Source organism: Grammomys surdaster, unplaced genomic scaffold (assembly GCF_004785775.1).
Source record: "Grammomys surdaster isolate TR1022 unplaced genomic scaffold, NIH_TR_1.0 225, whole genome shotgun sequence".
Lineage (NCBI taxonomy): Eukaryota > Metazoa > Chordata > Mammalia > Rodentia > Muridae > Grammomys > Grammomys surdaster.
The window spans coordinates 6,622,928-6,642,575 of record NW_021604670.1 but is presented as its reverse complement, the minus strand read 5'-3'; the positions used below and the strand labels follow the sequence as shown (position 1 = coordinate 6,642,575).

The following is a 19,648-nucleotide window of genomic DNA, read 5'->3' as shown; positions in this document are numbered from 1 at the left end:
TCTAGCTTTAGAATTTTGGAAACTAAGGTAAGGATGGATGGACCTTGCAATCAGGTGACACTTGGCTCTCCAGAGCTGGTGATTGATTACATGAGCCAGGCTTTCTAAGTAAACTACACCCACTCCTTCTCACTTCTCTCCTTGTTGCAGTAATCAGTCACTGATTTCAAGCCTTTTTAATTCAAGTGTGTTTAGGAACATGCACCTGGATAGGATAAAGTAGAACTTACGTACTATACCTTCCTTGTTATCTAGTACCCAAAACTGGACATCTGAATTTTACTATGGGTGTCTTTCTATTTCAGAAAAAAATTCTAATATATATATCCTGAGTCATTATAGGTTGGATCCAAGGAAATCTTCTGAAGTGATATTGTTCAAAACACATAATTATTGATGCTTTGACCTTTCTATTTTTAAAATTATATTCTGTGATGGTTTGTGTATGTTCAGTCCAGGGAGTGGCACTGTTAGAAGATGTGGCCCTGTTGGAGTAGATGTGTCACTGTGGGTGTGGCTTTAAGACTCTCATCCTAGCTGTCTGGAAGCCAGTATTCTGCTAGCAGCCTTCAGCTGAAGCTGTAGACCTCTCAGCTCCTCCTGTACCATGCCTAGGCACTGCCATGTTACCACCTTGATGATAATGGATTGAACCTCTGAACCTGTAAGTCAACCCCAATTCAATGTTGTCCTTATAAGAGTTGCCTTGGTCATGGTGTCTGTTTATAGCAGTAAAACCCCAAATAAAACATATTTTAATTCTTAGAGTCTATAAATTACATGGGGACATGCATTCTCTATTAAATGAACTGACAGAAATACAAGGATTCCAGTGACTTTGAAAGGTCCTCTGAGGTCCCATATGAGGTCCTCTGAAGCCATAATGGCCTTTCATGTGAAATAGATATTTTACCTCTTTGTTTAGCAAGGAAGACAGGAAGAAACACAAAAACTAAGAGATTACACACACACACACACACACACACACCACTCACCACCACCAATCAACCAACTGATTTCTTTCAGGTGCAACTGTCTGAATATGAGGCTTAAAAGAAAACAAACAAACAATTAGACAAAAAAAAACCCCTACATTTCTCACCACTCAAATTAAGGTCATACTGTAGTTAGGTTTACTACTGCTGTGATAAAACACCATGACTAAAACAACTTGGGAAGGAAAAGGTTTAACTGGCTTCTCTATCTCGGGTCACTGTCCAGAAGCCAAGACAGGAACCTGGAGGCAGGAAATGAGCAGAGGCCATGGTGGAACACTGCTTACTGGGTGGTTCCTCCTGGCTTGCTCAGCCTGCTTACTTATACAACCCAGACCTATCTGCTCACAATAAGTGGGCCCTCCCACATCAGTCACTGTTCAAGAAAATGCCCACAGAGTTGCCTCCAGGCAATCTGACAGAGGTATTTTCTCAACTGAGTTTCTTCTTCCCAGTGACTCTAACTTGTGTGGTGAGATGTGTGTGTGTGTGTGTGTGTGTGTGTGTGTGTATCATTGTGTGGTGATATATATCACCAGGATAGGTCAGTATGGAGATTAGCAAGTAGGATATTGTGAAAATACGGAAGACAAGAAGACTATGAGGAAGAGTCATGAGCTGACTGAAGCCACCACTGGCCCTGAGGAGTATTTGGTCAGTATGCAGGTGATGTTATACTTTATTAGCCTCATTAAACTGCTATAATAATGTGCCATGAAACTGGAACCAGCTGGCTTAAAACAAAAGAGGTACATTGTCACCCAGTTCTAAAGGCCAGAAGTCTGGAACCAAGATGTTGGCAGGTCTGAGTTCTCTCAAAGGCTCTAGAGGACAATCTGTCCTTAGCCCTTCCCAGCTTCTCACAACTGCACTTCTTGACTTCTTATCTGTCTTCACGTGCCATTCTCTGGGTGACCATATGTAAATAAATACTCCTTGTCAAAAGATCCGTGGTTGTTGGTTTAGGGTCTACTGTAATGTAGTGTGCATCCCTTGTGATTAGATTACATGTGTGTAAAGCCTGTCTTTGTAGAATCTTGAAAGGCAGCCTGATTTCTGGTTGAACTAGGTTTGAAACCCTGGTGACCCCACAGGGTCCTCTGCAAGGAACGGTAGGCAACACTCCTACTAGCCCCTCCACAGTTAGAAGGTGTGATGGAAAGTCACATAGCCTCAAGACAGATCTCCATATCAATGAATTACCTAAAGGCCTGAAGAGCCTAGCCAATTTAGCTTTCCTTCCCAGACACTCCTTCCTGCAAAAGATATTTGACCTCAGGCCCTCCCAGAGAAACTTGAGTATGGTTTCTCATCTACTTTCCACCATGACAATAAAAGCCTTAAAACTACAGACTGTCTCTATTCATCGAGATCGGCCATGGGGAACCATAGAGAAGGCCTTCACCTACAGAGCTCATGTCTAATCTCTCGCACAAGACCTCTCTATGTTCCAGCCACTGCGACCACCAATCCAAGCCAGCCACCGCGACCGTGGGCCGATCTGGCCCATGAGCTGTTCTCAGCTCTTCTGCGGCTTCCAGCGGTGCCTGGGTACTCAAGAACCTGAGAACCAAATTGTCCCCAGCTGTCCTGCAGGCCTGTGAATCCCTGACCCCCAGCTAGTTCCAGCTTCCCTGGAACCTCAGACTGTGCTCCCCCACCCCCAGAACAGTGTCCCAGTGTCCCCCGCAGTGGCTTCTCACAGCCCAACACCTGCCTGGCACCAGCATGGGGTGAAAACACAAACTTCCTGCATCCTGCCTCCCCAACAGTGGCCCTAGCCCCATGGTGGGGCAGACACAGGACCCCTACCATTACCCAACATGTCTTCACATGAGTTTGTTGGACCCAAAGATCCAAAACCGGGGGATGCGCTCCCACAGAAACACTCACAAACAGAGGATCTGCTACAAAAACATGAGGTTTAATGATAACCAGTGCACTGGGGGCTCCCTTGCAGGCAGGCAAGATGAACCCCGAGCCAGAAGACAACCACAAAGGCTGACCTAAATAGCCATTCCCAGGTCTAGTCTCTAGGTGACTCAGACTTGCACATTATTTTTATGACAAGGAGTGTTTGCTAAGTGGCTTCCCTTGCCCAGGTTTATTAAGTTAAAGGCTCAGCTTCCTGATTACTTCTTATCTTGGGCCCTTCCCCTGGAATGTATGTAAGTCTTTGGAATGTGCTCCTCTCAGGACGTGTCCTGGGGCAGTTAATTTTTGAGTTAAAACTGAAACCTGAGATTCTTTCAATTTTAAGTTTAAACTGAGACCTGAAATTCCTACAAGTTCACAGTCATGAGTATATTTGTAGTGAGGATTAGGACCTCAGCATATATTTTCCTCAGGACACAATGGAACCCAGAGGCCCATTGTCAATAGAGGAGAAAGATGACCTGTTCAGTTTAATTCTCCATTCAGCTAATTGACCATGGGAAGAAACATCAGGGCATGGAGCATAATACACTGTATATTTAAAGGGTAGTCTCCAGACTAGAAGAAAACAGACATTATCTGACCCCTAATTAGCTATGCAGAATTTCAGGTCCCACTTGAAGTATGCACTGAATCACAAATTTTATTTTAACAGTACCCCCAGGTAGGTGACTTTTACATCATCTAGCTGGCCAAAGGAATATCACCCAAAACCAGTGGCTTTGAAGTACGAGTCTCAGCAACATTGACTTCACTGGGTAGTTTGTCAGAATGATAGCTAGATTCCATTCAACCTACTGAGCTAGAACCTGTAGGAGTGACATGAAGAAAACTGATTCAACAAGCTTCTGGAACTTCAAGAACCACAGACTTAGCGAAAGAATTTTGGAACTATTGTTAATAAACAAACAATAAGAAGAAGGGATTTCCTGGGTATAGCTATGGGAGGCCTCAGAAATACGGAAGTGTAAGGAAAATACACCAGCACAGAGAAGACCATGAATGCTTTCAAGCCCAGGAAATTTGTGTCATTATATTGGGTATAAGACAACTGATGGCCGAGTATCTTAAGGGTTGCAGAGTGACTAGAACTTCGAGCAAGCTGCAACTCCTGCTTATCATCAGAAAAAAAGAAGCTTTGTGTTTAGAACAGTGGTTTTCATTTCTGCATTTACAGAACTCTGTATATCTGAACCTTCCAGGTGTAAATCAGGGAAACCAGAGTTGAAGGACACAAATACATAGTTTCAGAAAGCACCATAGAGTAGTCTAATGTTTACCTATGGTTGGACATCCTTGACTCAGAGGGAAAGAATTGATGATTAAATAAAGTCAAAGCCATTTGACATAGAATAGAATGTGCTCAGTTGTAATCTATTGTCTATACATATTCCTTGGGAATAATTGTTTAATAAGTATAAATGCAACCAAAATGATGCATTTGTTATTTTCAATAAATTCTGTATTTCTAAAATTGTATTCTAAGTTGAAGAATGCTTTTCTGGGCCTGAGAGAACCTCAAGATACAGCAGATCCACTGGTCAATTTGTCTAGTCACTACTTACTCTTTATTCTTTTTATGTATTTAAAAGTTTTTTTCTTGTTTTAAACGAAGTTTTATTGAAACACAGTCACATTCATTTGTTTATTCAGTAACAATGGCTGTTTTTATGCTATGAAGACAGGGTCAGGCAGTTAGGACACAGACAACATGGCCTGCCAAGCCCAGAGTATTTACTCTCAGGTCTTTTACAAAGCATATGGGCTGACACCTAGCTGAGTAACAAGTGCCACTTGTCTTACTGTTCACTTGCATTGTTTTCAGAGGGATCCAAAGATCTACAGTCTGAGAAAATATATGGACAGAAGCCCAGTGTGGGTGCTGCAAACCTATAAGCTAGCATCTGGGAGGTGGAAGCAGGGAGATTTAAGAATTTGTAGCTAGCATGTGCTGTATTAAAACTGGTCTAAAAAATGTAGCAACAAATGACCTGTGGCTTAAGGCTTTTATGACATTGAGGACAGCGTGAAGAAGGAAATTAAAAATGCAAAACAATAGGCAGTATCTCTAGGCAATAATTTCAATGAACTGGACTGTTACAGAGAAAATCGAGAGCCAGTCCAATACATACAATTATCACTTTATGTCAAGTGAACATTCCTTGTGGTGGCAACATTACTGTTGACAGAATTATAAGTGGCTGACAGACGGTATCCACCATATCGGTATACAGGCCTTTTTCTCTGAAAAAATGTACAGGAGAGATAAAGAGGGAAAGGCTAGGAACTGTGAGGCATTGCCTAGGGTCCTGGTGCCCAGGACTCAGAACTTCAGGGGAATGACAGGCCAGTACTTCGGCTGCTTTCTGTCACAGTGCTTGTCAAAGCTCATCTGCATAGCAGCCTCCATGGCCAGGATATTGGCAGCACTGTTCCCGTACAAGCGCTTCATCTCTGCTTGGCACCGCTCCCAGGGCTTCTCAGATGGGGCTCCACTGACCTGTGGTGGTTGAAGTACAGGCCGTGGTCCGCATTCACATAGTCATTCAGGCGCTCCGCGTCCAGCTGCTGCTGTCGCCGTCTCTCTTCTCTGTGCTTCTCAGTCTGTTCGAAGTACTGGCGGAGCTCCTTGGTGATTTCCATATTGCTCAGGTCGCACTCCACTTCATCATCTGAATCCAACTCCAGCTCTTCCTCTTCACACAGTGCTTCGTTTTCTCTTGTGGATGCCTGGGTTCTATTGCGGCTATGCAGAGGCTGCCCAGGGCTTTTGAGATGGGAAACACTGTAGGGAGACTCCTGCTGTGCCATGTGCTGGCCTTGAGAGTTCCAAAGATGCCAAGCCTCATAAGCAAGAGAGTTCCAGGGAAGAACTCCATGAGGGAAGAACCATGGGGAAGTGAAATAGGAATCCCTGAACTTTCTGTAGGCGTTCTGGTGGCTTCGCATCTAAAGCATGATGATAATGTTGCCAGTATCTTGCATATACTGGGTGACAATACCAAGATGGAGTAGCCCTCCATTTTGAAGCCATTGCTGTAATCTCTGATTGCAAAAGTCCAAATGGGAACTCGCGGGCACGTAGCTTGAAGATCTCGGGCGGTGGGCAACAACGGACCTAGTTCTTGTGGTGGGGAGGAGGACGGGGCCTAAAAGTTTTTTGAGACAGATTTGAAGTGAAAACTTAAGAGTTCTTTTAAAAGTCAGTTGTGTCACACAGTGTTTTGCTGAGGCAAACATGTGAAGGACTGTTTTCCTGAATTGGACACAAGTGAAAGAATGTTTTGCTAAAGGAAGCATGTGAAAAGACATGAGATAAAGGATTCTTCACTAACTCCATGCACGTATTGGTTTGCCTTACATGCATTGTTGAGCACCATTTGTTGGTGACTCTGTAGAGAGAAACACACCAAAACAAAACAAAACAAAACAAACAAACAAACAAACAAAAACCAACCAACCAACCAAACAAACAAACAAAAACACTAAGAAAGTCAGGGGAAAACTAAAATTCCTCATTTTTCCAGATTGCAATACATGGCGCAACAGAGTTTTGGACTCAATAGATTGTGGGAGGGGCTTGCGTGTAGAGCTAGCTTTGCAATGCTTCTTGGTCTGGTGTCTTCGCTGATCTTTGCTTCATTGACAGAGGCACAACAAGGAACTTCTGGTGTCCCTGTTGATCCTAATTCCTCTTGCTAACTCATGCCAATTCAGTGAATATTGGCAGAGGGAATGGCTGATGAATGTCTGAAAGGTCTGCTCTCTAGGCTAACTAGTTAGATAAATGTTGTTTTTATGGAAGTTGTCTTTGTATCAAAAATGAACCAAGTAGTTTCAGGAAGTTGCCTTCTCTCGTTTTTTCTCTTACCCAGGAATTCTTGGGAATGTAGAATTGGGTCAGCCACTGTTATAGTGACTAGGTATGTGTACTATTGAAATCCAAGTTAATTAGAAGTTAACTTCAAAATCAATTCCTGTCACTCTAGGCACATTTAGAGTGTTCAATAGCCATGTGGTTGCTGTCTACAGTGCTTAGGTAGTAAAATCCCTTCCCTTGGGAAGACTGAAATAAGGTTAACCTATTCTCCTGAGGTCCAAAAGACAACCACAGCATGGTTCTACCTAAGTGCATTCTGGGGAATAATGTGCTTAACCAACTTCCTTGCAGAGCTTAGATTTCTTTCAAAAGTGCTGCATTAGGAAAGCTTTATGCAGCAAGGATGATGGCTTCCCTTTAGCTGGGCAGACGGAAAGCTGGGCAGACGGAACCTCCCTCCCCCACTGTCCCCACTCTAGCCCCTGCTCAAGGAAGCATGCAGTTAAGACAGTGTGCCTCACAACAGGTGGTAGGGAGCATCTGAATACTCTGGAGGGCTTTGTGGCCCTCCTCACCCTTCTGTGAAGGGACATAAACTGTCAAGGAGTCCAGTTGGGATAACAATCTTTTTGCAAGTGGGCACAGCTGAATTCACCAAGATGACAGTTGCTGGGCTGGGAAGACAGTCCTACACAACAGGCAGCAAAAATTATTTCAATGTTTCTGAAAGTGCTATTGGATGATAGCCTACATAGGAGAAATTGTCTAGCATTTAGTCGTCAGTCACTTAGGTTTAAGAACTTACAGTGAAGCGTGTGACTTAGTCAAACATTTCAGAGTAATACTGAGATAAACAGTAACATTTTAAAAATATTTCTGGGCTAACTCACAGCCATCCTAGTCCCTTGTAAATGTTCAATTTACCAACCATTTGTCAGTTTGGGGTGTAATATTGTCATAAAGGAAGGCTCCCCAATGTTAGCGGCCATATCAAGGGCGGCCTTGGTTTAGGATAAAGCCAATTTTTGTTGTGGTGATCAAGAGGCCAAGCTCTCTAGCGAGAGAAACGGGGGCAAAGCCAGGCATACCAGGAACCCTTCTGGAGGGCGTGGAAGTCTAGCGGTCGACCGTAGGGGGAGGCAGGGGAGCTGGCAGCTGTGTCAGTCTTCTGCGGAGTCACTTCTGGATCCTCTTCAATTTTCGGCTGATGGTAATGAACTTCAACCGTCTTCTTGATGGCAGCATCAACCTGGTTCCGTGGATGACAGGTCGCGGGCGACGATCTCTGTCTCGCTCAATCTTGATGTCCTGCGCACATCCTCTCAATGAGGGTCCGTCCAGAGGGGTCCGTGCCTCGAGCCCCACGTCTGGGTGCCACTGGACCCGACCGGCAGGCCCTAGTTATTCGTGGGGGCGAGGAGGACTGCAACCTGCTATTCTTCAGAAGATATGGTACACTGCTTGAGTTATGGTCTCCCTGCTATTCTTCAGATGATATGGTACACTGCTTTGAGTCTATCTGCAGTTGCCAAGCAGGATCTTGCAGTTGCCAAGCTTCAGGGAACCTTGTGCAGGTGGGAAAAGGTAGGGGGTGAGGGTAAGGGCGAGGATCCAGATCCTGCTTAGCAACTGCAGATAGACTCAAAGCAGTGTACCATATCATCTTAAGAATAGCAGGGAGACCATAACTCAAGCAGTGTACCATATCTTCTGAAGAACAGCAGGTAGATCATAATTCAAGGCAGTGTACCGTATAGACCATGACATGTTTCAAGGCACAGGCCAAGAAGATTTTGTACTTTTCCACCACCTGGCCTCTCTTACCCCCTCCCCTTGTAAAACATGCTATAAAAAAGCATTTCATGTTCAAAAATAAATAAATAAATGAATAAATTATTTTAAAAAAAAGAAACTTAAAAAAAATAAATAAAAAAAATAAAAATATTTCTGCATTTGCAACTCAAGCCTCTGCCATAGAAATGGATGACTATGATCTTAAACAACTGGCTTCCTTTGTGAAGGCAAACAGCCCTGTAATCTCATTCCCACTCAGCCAATCTTCCTCGTGAACAGAATCTTTTCATCCTGTTTTTAAAACTTAAGTTAGCCCTCAATTGCACCTAGAAACACACAAAAAAGTTTTAAAATCCTAAACATTGTCATGATATTGAGAATATTGTCCCAGGCTACCGGTAGGCTTAAAAATAATACCAAAAACCAAAACCAAAACAACATGTTGCAGATTGATGATCCATTACTTATGAGTTAGGTGGGGGATTTAGTCAGGAATGTGGTAATAGGAAATCTAGGAAGGGTGTGGACACCTGGACTGTCCCAAATGTCAGTTTAGCAGAGCTGGGAGCAGTGTCTTTGGAGTTCCTGCTCCATTGTTTTACTAGGTATGATCTGGAGATTAGTGTTTCACATGTTTGAATCCCAACCTCATTGTGAGTATTGGGTCCTGATGATAGAGCCCTCTTAGAGGGATAAAACTTGTTTGCTCTTTCTACCGTTTGGGGACATAACAAAGAGCAGCCCTCCATTAGCCTGGGAGCAGGCTCTGACCATAGGCTCAATCTGCAGATGCCTTGACCTTAGACTTCTTTATAAATCACCCAGTCTACCTAGTTGATAGAGTGCAAGCTGACCAAGGCAGAAGCTCTTCCTGGTTCAAAGTTATCAAGGCAGCAGCTCCCCTAAACTCTCCTTCCCTGCCAGCATCTCTGTTTCCAGTCTTCCCTCTGTTTTCCTTCTCTTAGGGAACAACAGAAAACACTCAGATTATCAGATTGGCACACTGGGGCTCTGGAAAGGACCCAGTTCCTGCTTCCCCTGATCAACTTCCAACTCCGTGAGAACAGAAAATGCTAATTATCCTATCACAACCACAATTTTCTTCATTGGGCTGTTTGTCCTGTTGTTAATCTGGTTCTTTTAAAAGACAGTTTTTCCTTCTGGTTGGTGAGATGACTTGAAGACAGTTTGAGGTTAATATTGTTTGTCAAATGAATAATTGAAAGAAAACTCTTGAGCAAAGCTGGAAAATAACGTAAAAGGTGCTGGTTATAAAATCTAAAGAACATGTTTAACTTTAAAATATTTTATGTGAATAAAAATCATTAAATATAATAATGTTTCAAAAATAAAGTAATGTATATGAGTACTTAACAGTGATAAAAATAATCTTATTAATACACAAAGTAGAAAATATCCCAAGTCACCAAAAATAAATAAATAAATAAATAAATAAATAAATGCTTGTTCAGATCAAATGAATTTGAGGGTCAGTGAATTTTATCTTGGTCCTGGGGTTCCTTAATCCTAACATTCTCAGGAGTCACTCATTAAATAGAAACCATTTCTGCATGGACAAACTCCCTGACACATTTGCTAGACTTTTGTTCTTATAAGTAGTGACAGATTCCTTGGAAACAATAGGAAACATAACCCTGCTGCTGGATTTCGAGCCCCAAGTATGTCTTCCAATATGGTTTCTACTTGCAGGTAAAGTCCCTTGAGGAGCCTGGTGATGCTGAACGCTGTGGTTCTCCCAAGGAGTCTGGGACACACAGGCTGAATGTGTTGGGGATTTGCTACAGCCCTCTGGGCTGGCTATGAGGTGCCTTCCTTTGGGAACAGCAGACTTTTTGAAACCTGGAGGAATCTGAAGCTGCCCTGTCCTGTAGACTTTGTAGAGGACAGTCTCCCAGTTGCCTTTGGTCCTTTGAAAAAGACAGTGGAGCAGGACTTCCTGGAAAGAAGCTAAATAAAGCTCCACCATTCCCACTCTCAACCCCCACCCCCCCCTGTCCCCCTCCCTCCCACACCTATACCCCCCACAAGCCTTCCCACCTCCCTGAACAAGTTCCACTAGGTCCTGTAGACCTCCCTTCCCCCTAGGACTGACCCTGCCTGAGAGACAGTGTTTGTGTGGGATCATCTGTCCTGTGTAAGTCCCATAGGCTCCAAATCTACATTTCTCTGGGAGCTTTGTTTTAGAGTGACATTTACCAACCCTCCTTTCTCAGGGTCTTTCCTACTTTTTACTCGCCACTTTCCTATCATTGACAAAAACTTCAAAGTGTCTTTAGACAACGATAGGCACACTTTCTTTTCAAATTATTGTGATATAAACTATCTTTGGGCCTGGGGGCAGATGACTTAGGCACTTGCACCAAGTTTGATAACTTGAGTTTGTTCCCTCTGCCCCACATGGTGGAAAGAGAGAAAGGGCTCATGTTGTCTTCTGACTTTTACATGTGTGCCTTGGCAACTTAGCACACACACACACACACGTCATACATACAGAAAGAATAAATAAACAAACATATACTTTTAAAATAAATATAAACAAACTGTCTCCTCTGAAAGATCATCTGACCTTTTGCTGAACACAAAGCTGAGGGTGCCCTGGGCTTACATTGTGTCTTTTGCAAAGTCTATTTCTGACTCCTCTCAGTCTCAGTCATTAATATTTTCCAATTTCTGTAAAGCATTTACGACAGAGCCCCACAACTCTCAATGTTCAATTGTAAGACTCTGGTGAGCCTTAGCTTACTGGAGACGCCCTGAGTGAACCACTCGGAGATGAGAATTGATGCAAAAAACCAAGAGGAAATTTAATGATCCAACACATTGAGGTGGTCCTACACTGAAGGTGGAATGGCGACCCCAGGTAGCCCATTTGGTCAGTTTTTATACAGTTTAAGGGGTCGACTAGAGAAACAGTGAGTAGGCACAATATGATTAGCAGAACAGTGTGATTTTTAAACTGATTGGTCTTTAGAGAATGAGGTGGTAGGGACTTCCCTTGTCTTCTGGTGGCCAACTGTCTGCCCTGTGGAATTTGTTCTAGTGCTCTGGGCCTCCCCGACCCGCAGGTTGGTCTCCACCCACTGTGGTCTGAGGAAAGTTAATTAGCCTCTCTCTTCTGGAGGGACAAGTGTTCCAAAGTTCCTGAGCTGACCAGGAATGTTAATTAGTCTCTCCGTTCCTAAAGTGATCCCTTCACAATGATGATCATCTGCCTCCTTAGTGATGAAGCACTGTCACAGAGAACGCCTCCGCTGGCTGTGGTGATTCCACACAGTGTATGAATCAATAAAACTCCAGCTGCCAACAGTTCTCATGCCTCCATTTATTTATTGCTGGTTGACTACTTGTCAGATACTGTGCTAAGCGCTAGGGATTTAAAAGCAGCAACAAAACCAAAGATGAACATGTTGCTTTCCATTTTCAAAACTTCACATAATTGTCTAGTTCCATGACATACTTAAAATCCTAAATCCTGGCTTGAAATATGCCTTCCTTGGGCACAAAAACAGGGCAATACTAGAGTGACCATCAGTGCTGTAGCTGAAATACGTACCAAGAAGAAAGGTAGGCTGTGGCTCAATGTTGTGAAACACTTGTTCTAGACAGATTTCCCTTCTGTCTGTCAGAAAGGTCACACATTCTCAGATAAGGGTAGAGAAACGGGGATGTGGTTAGATTAGAATGCAGGCTCCAGAGCCAGATTTCTTTGATTTGAATTATTAATATTCAAATGGCCTTTGTAAAGTTGTTTAGTCTCTGTGGCAATTTCCTGGTCTCTGAGGTTAAGACAACAATATTATAGGTGGTTGTTAATGATTTCTAGTCAATGTTGGTAGAAGGAAGCACACACTCAGTGTTAGGGAGCATTACAGGCACCACTGCCAGCAAGCAACAGCATAACCACCTTTAGTTTTTAGGGAAGGGAAAGCCTGGCCACCTCTGTCATTGACCCTCTGCCCCCATCCCAGAGTTTTCTTCTCTCAGTGAAAACAGTATCGTAGAAAACTATGGGTGAATTAATACGCAACCTATCAAGATCTTGTTTTTATTTTTTTTTCTTTGAGAGTCTATGCCTTATGCTTCATTTAACTAGGGAAGATGAGGAAGTGCACCATGAACACCCATAGAGAGGGGTGGGTGACTTCACTAGGAGTAACTAAGGTATGTGGTAGACATAGTCACATTCATTGAGCCAAAGTATGCACTAGTGCCATACTAAAGATCTATTGCTGTAAACATAGTGTTGGCATAGCCTGAACTTCCCAAAAGAAATGATGGTGAGAAAAATGTAAATGAAACCAATAAGAAAACCTAATGGTTATTGAAGGTAAAAGTCATTCTGCATTTTGCATTCATACAACGCAATACAAATATATAGTGTTTATATACATTATCTTTATAACGACTTATGGAATATCTACTTTTGCAGGTGAGAAAGTGAATTTTAAAAAGTTAACAAATGTGGTCCGACCACACACCTGGCAGAGAAAATGTCTCCAGGTGAAGAAGCTGGAAGACTGTGCTGTAACCTGGAGAACAAGGTTCATTTTAAATTAATTGGGATTAGTCTTCTGAATTAAGAAGAATTCTGGGGAACTAAAGTGCTTCTCCATGAACTATTTAGATATGACTCTTGTTTATTTTGCTCAAATAAAGCAGGATTTCACACTGGATGGTAAGAGAAGATTCAAAAGAAAGTCAGGAACTGCCAACTGTAAGCCGTAAAGATTTCCATATTCATACTGCTTTTACAGCCTGGCATTGACAAATAACAATTACTACCCCCTTCCTTTCCCTCCCTCCCTGACCCCAGACCCCAGACAATTTCCAAGACAGACAACAGCAGTAGTGAGTTCTAACTGAACTCTCAAAGTCTTAGGAAAGTCGTACAACCTACTGAGTCGTGTCTCTGTGAAAAATAGCACCTGACTAAGAGGACCTATCTTTGAGATTGGGTGTGTGAGAAATCACAAATGTCAACAGAAAAGGATTATTTCAAGATCCTGAATCAGGCAGTTGTAACTGCAGGGCCGGCCAGCACCTGCTCCTCCATGAATGGAGAAGGTGAGCGTCTCTTTGTGCTTTGACTGCCTGCCCTCCCGGTTCCTGTACCCAAGAGTGCTCGGCTGCGGCGCCCCCCCCCCCCCCCCCCCCGGGCTTAGCTAGCAGTGGAAAACCACTTCCCCTCTCTGTGGCCCTGAAAATCACAACCACATGCTGTTCCAGTCTTTCCTCTCAGTTTTATTTTCCAGGTCTTAACTCATAATTGCCCTCTGGGTTTCTGAAACGGTGAGGGAATGTTTTCAATTGAAACGAGTTCCTGCCAGAAAGAAAGAACATGAAAACACGAGTCGTCTCCGTCTCATATTTGGTAAATCCCCCACTTTCATTTGAATTCAGAATTTGGAGGTTAAATTACCAGAGCACTTTCAAGTACAGTTTTTTTTTTCTTTTTTAAATCTGTGTTTATCTAAAATCGCAGGAACTTTGAATAAGCTTGGGTATTCAAATTGTTTACATGCAATTTATCGAGGAAAACTTTTGAATGAAAATGGACGGTCTACCAAAATAAACACATTAATTCACTACTTAATGACTATTATGAAATGAAAAGCCCCTTCCATTACTGTACATTGTGATGGCTGTCAACCTTTTTAAAGCAAGTTGTTCTCTCCAGTGAGAATGAAAAGATGACTCTTGAGTCTTGTATATTAAGAAGTCCTTTGCTGGTACCCAGGAAATGTGATGTTGTCGTGCCATTTCTTTACCCTCATTCCACTAATTGTCATGCATCACCAGCATGTCTCTTTATACTTAACAAAACTCTAGTTTCCTTAGTTTCATCGTTATAGACCACCTCTTATCAGGGCTTAGTGTTTGAGTTGAGGTCAGTAACAACTGGGACCACTGGTGGTCAGAACCTCACCTTTGTCAATGTCCCTGTGTGCTAAGAGATTTAAGTGTAGTAGCTCATTTGGTGAATTAAAAAAGTAGACAATTTTGTTTTCCCACGTTTAAAGGATGAAGATCAGCTTTAGAAAAATCAAGAAATTTGTCCAAGACCATGTGATATATTAGTATTTGAGAGAATATTTAAATAAACACTTTTAGCACTTTTCTAAAAGCCAGCCCTTCTGTTTTGGGTCTTTATAGAACAGTAAAAAAAAAAAAAAAAAAACCAACCTCTTATATTCAGTTGTAATCTTAAAGAGAAAAAGAATCCAGATAAGTTATTAAATCTTAGAATGAGAGATGTTAAATTTATGTACAGCCAAGCCTTTGCTAAGCTCCCATGAGTCCCTAAGGAGTCTTGGTGAGCAATTTGCTCAAACAAGTTAGTACTGAGAAGGGAAAAGAACTGAAGCCTCCTAAATCCCAGTACAGTCTATTTCCCAATAATGATAAAGGTTTATGAGTGCATAATTATGTTTTAAGATTTCAAGGAGGTATAAAATACTACCATTATGTGATTCTCAGAAATTAAATTTGAGTTTATATCAACTAGAGCTTATTTTCATGTTCTCGGGGACATGGAGCAATAAATGGAACGCCAGGAACCAGGACTCATGGACTAAGATTATAGTCAATATGTCTCAGTCTTAAAACCGAGATAGCTTTACTATTATTAAATGATTATAAAAGTGATTATGTGCTATTCAATGTGTTACATATGAATGAGAAATCAATTGCTTCCTAAATCTCAGAGACAATCTCTTTAATATTTTTCCATTTGCATGTAACAATTCTAAGCTTTATTCAGTGCATATCTATAGGTGATTTCTATGGAGCAGTTTCCAAGTGAATACAGGAGATAGAGTGATAGAATGTGTGTCTGTCTGTATGTGTGTGTATGTGTGTCCATGTGTGTGTATGTGTGTGTGCATGTGCATGTGTGTGTGTATACGATGTATGAGTATCTGTAGGTGTGTTGTTGGTCATGCGTGCTGCTGTTTTGGAGGCCAGAGGTGGACATTGGGTATTATCCTCTGTCTCCAGTTTTTATTTTGTTGTTTTAAAAATATTACTTTTCATCTATCTTATTTTTTGAGGCAAACTCTCACTGAACCTGGAGTTTAATGAGCTGGCTAGGCAGATTGGCCAGTGAAGACCCTTCAGCTCTGGGTTTATAGGCAAGCAAGTCCACACTCAGCTTTTATGTGGGTGCTGGGGATCCAAATTCAGGTTCCCAGTAGCAAGCACTTTACTGATCGCACTGTCTTCTTAGCCTCACTGCTTTCAATGGATGTAAACATTTCCAATTTGAAACTGTAACAAAATTCAATTGATCTAGTCATTGAAATATGTATTTTATTCCCCAGTTGTATTATAAACTCTTACTAATAGACATCACTACCATCTTTCAAAGTGTGTCCAATAATTTCCTTAGCAGAAAATTACAGTACAGAATGGACAAATCAAAAAGAGTAAACAGTTTTTACCTGCTATCGCCTTCCACAGACAAATATGCTAAATATTTGAGTATCTCAAACAATCCAACCTGGAATCTATATTATTATGTATCAATACCTGTTTTTTTTTATTTAATTTTATGGTTTTTTACTTATTTACTTTTCATTCTGATCACTTCCCCCTCCTGATCACTCCCTCCTACAATCCTTCTCCCATTCCTCCTCCTCTTCTCCTCTGAGCAAGTCCCTGTCACCCCCCTCTATATCTTCCAACCCTTATATCTTCAAGTCTCTGCAAGGCTAGGCACTTCTTCCATTGAGGCCAGACAAGGCAGCCCAGCTAAGAAAATATTCCACATACAGTCAACATCTTTTGGGATAGCCTCTGTTTTGTTGCTCCAGACACACATGAAGACCAAGCTGCACATCTGCTACATATAAGCAGGAGACCTAGGCCCAACCTGTGTATGCTCTTTGGTTGGTGGTTCAGACTCTGAGAGCCCATAGGGTCCAGATTAGTTAACTTTGTTGGTCTTCCTGTGGAGTTCCTATCCCCTTCAGGGCCTGCGGTTCTTCCTCCTATTCTTCCATATGAGTCTCCAAGCTTCATCCACTGTTTGGCTGTGGGTGTCTATATCTGTCTGAGTCAGCTGCTGGGTGAAGCCTCTAAGAGGACAACTTGCTCCTGTCTGGAAACATAACAGAGTATCATTAATAGTTTTAGGGATTGGTACTGGGATTGCCTATGGGATGTGTCTCAAGTTGGGCCAGTTGTTGGTTGGCGATTCCCTCAGTCTCTGCTCCATCTCTCTTGCCTATATTTCTTGTAAACAGGATAAATTTTGGGTTGAAGGTTTTGTGGGTGGGTTAATGTCTCTATTGCTCCACTAGGGTTTCTGCCTGGCTACAGGAGGTGGCCTCTTCAGGTTCCCTATCCCCAGTGTAGTGAGTCACAGCTAAGGTCACCCCTATTTGTTCTTGGGCACCTCCCGATCCCAGTTCTGTCTCATCCTTGAGATGCCCCCTACTTCCTCACTCTTACCAGTTGCAAATTTCCACTCATTCTCATGGCCATCTAGTCATCTCTCCTGTCCTTCCACATACTTGCTCCTGAACTCCCCATCCCTGTTCCCTCCCTCCTGTCTCTTATGACTATTTTATTCCCTCTTCTAAGTGACATTCAAACTTTTTTGCTTGTGCCTTCTTTTTTGTTTAGCTTTCTTGGGTTTATGGAGTGTAACATGGTACCTGTATTTTATGACTAATATCCACTTATAACTGAGTACAACTCCTTCATGTTATTGTGGGACTGAGTTACTTCACTCAGAATAATATTCTCAAGTTTCATCTATTTGCCTGCAAAATTCATGATGTCTTTGTTTTTAATAGCTGAATGGTATTCCATTGTGTAAATGTAGCAAATTTTCTTTACCCATTCTTCAGCTGAGGGATATCTAAGTAGTTGTTTCCAGTTTCTGGCTGTGGTTTTTTCTTCCTGTGGTTTTGTTTTTTAATTGTTAGCTTACAAAATTGAAAAGTTATGTTCTTAATTAAAAGTACTGTTTCTGAGTAATCTTGATTTTCATTGTTTTTATATTTTCATGTTTTTCAAATTTGTTGTAATCATCTTATTTATAAAACAAGAAGAAAATATGTCATTGAATGTGTACTTCTGGATAAGAAACATGATCTAATAATAGGAGATATTTGTCTGGGGTCAGTTTTCCACAAACAATTCCTGGGAAAAAATGAAATTCCTTCCTTGGCAGCTTGTGTTGATGTCTTGTCTACAGATGACAGAATTCTTCACTTCTCAACATTTTGCCCAAGCATAAGAATTTGTATTTTTTGGTTTATGGTTTATACCTTGTGTTCTTGCCTAGAGTTTTATATACTCCTAGCCACGCTGATGATCACATGGCTTTACTCCTAAAAGAGGAAAATGCCATCTTTTCTGGGGATTGCATCCTAGGAGAAGGGACAACGGTATTCAAAGACCTCTATGATTATATGAACTCTCTAAAAGACTTACTCAAAGTCAAAGCTGACATCATATATCCAGGTGAGGGCTGTCTTTTGGTCTAGCAAGCCACTCTTTTCCCATGATAAAGACTGTCCATTTGGCTTACCTCTGAGTTGAAACATGAGACAACATGGAGATTTTGTATACGCATATGCTAATTGTTTGAGTACTAGGTTCAATGATGGCATTTTCATGCATGTATTATATACTGGACCTTGAGTTGAAACATGAGACAACATGGAGATTTTGTATAAGCATATGCTAATTGTTTGAGTACTAGGTTCAATGATGGCATTTTCATGCATGTATTATATACTGGACCTTGAGCAGACTTACTTGAATTACCCTCTTCTATACCCGTCACTGTTCCTCTGCAACTTTCATTTCTTTAAAGATTTTATGTTTTAATAATATGTGTTTTGGGGGATGCATATCAGTTCAGTGCCCATGGAAGCTGGAGGAGGGTGTCAGATCCCCTGGAGCTGGAGTTGCAGGCAGTTAGCTGTGAGCCTCCTGACTTGGGTACAGGAAACAGAGTCCAAGTCTTCTGTAACAGTAGTACATGTTCTTAACCTGTCAGCCATCTCTCCAGCCTCTCAATGCTCTTTTTTTAAAAAAAAATTCAGATTCTGCGTGTGAGTGAAATGTGATAGTTGACTTTCTGAGGTTGACATATGATCCATCCATTTTCCATTTTCCAGCAGATAATATGATTTCACTCTTTATAGTATAATAATATTCTGTTGTACATAAATACTTGTTTTCACTTTCTTTCATCCATTGACAAGCACCCATACTGATTCCAGAACTTCCTATTGTAATTGGTGTCACGATAACATGAACATTTAGGTATGTGTCTTGGCATGAAACTGGTGGTTTCTTTGAGTATATACCCAACAGTGGAACAATTAGATCATGTGATAGTACTATTTGCAAGTTGGTTGGTTGGTTGGTTTGGTTTGGTTGGTTGGTTTGTTGGTTGATTGGTTGTTTTATTTTGTTTGTTTGTTTGGTTGGTTGATTTGTTTGTTTGGTTGATTGGTTGGTTGATTGACTTGATTTGGTTCTTTGGTTGGTTGGTGTTGGTTCGGTTGGGTTGGTTTGTTTGTTTGGTTCATTGGTTGGCTTTGTTTTTTACAGTGTTGAGGATGGAACCTAGGCACTTTTATATGATAAGCAAGTACATTACCTACAAGCTGTATCCCAGTTCCGTTTTTCATTTTATGGGGGAACCATCTTGCTTATTTCTGTATTAACCACACCAATTTAGTTCTTCTAACTGGAATGAAGTAAAACCTCAATGTAGCCTGGATTTGCATTTCTCTGGTGGCTGATAGTATTAAATATTCTTTTCATGTATTAGCTATTTGTACTTCTTTTGAAAATTGTTTCTTTGAGGCAGTTTTGGTTATGATGTGTGCTGCAACTGTAGTACTTAAAGCAGGAGGATTGCATGATAAATTACTGTAAATTCAGTAACACAACAGATACTAAGCCAGTCAGGGCAATGTGGTGAGATCCTGTCTCTATTCATTTTCCCACTTCCTGACTGCATTATTTGTTCTTTTGGTGTTTTGTTATTTATTGGGCATGTGTGCATGTGTGTGGAGAGAGAGAGAGAGAGAGAGAGAGAGAGAGAGAGAGAGAGAGA

General features: G+C 41.6%; 1 pseudogene; it reads right to left on the bottom strand.

Annotated features, from left to right (window-relative positions):
• Positions 1–5,190: 5,190 nt before the first annotated feature.
• Positions 5,191–6,052, bottom strand: LOC114625947 (annotated as a pseudogene).
• Positions 6,053–19,648: the final 13,596 nt, after the last annotated feature.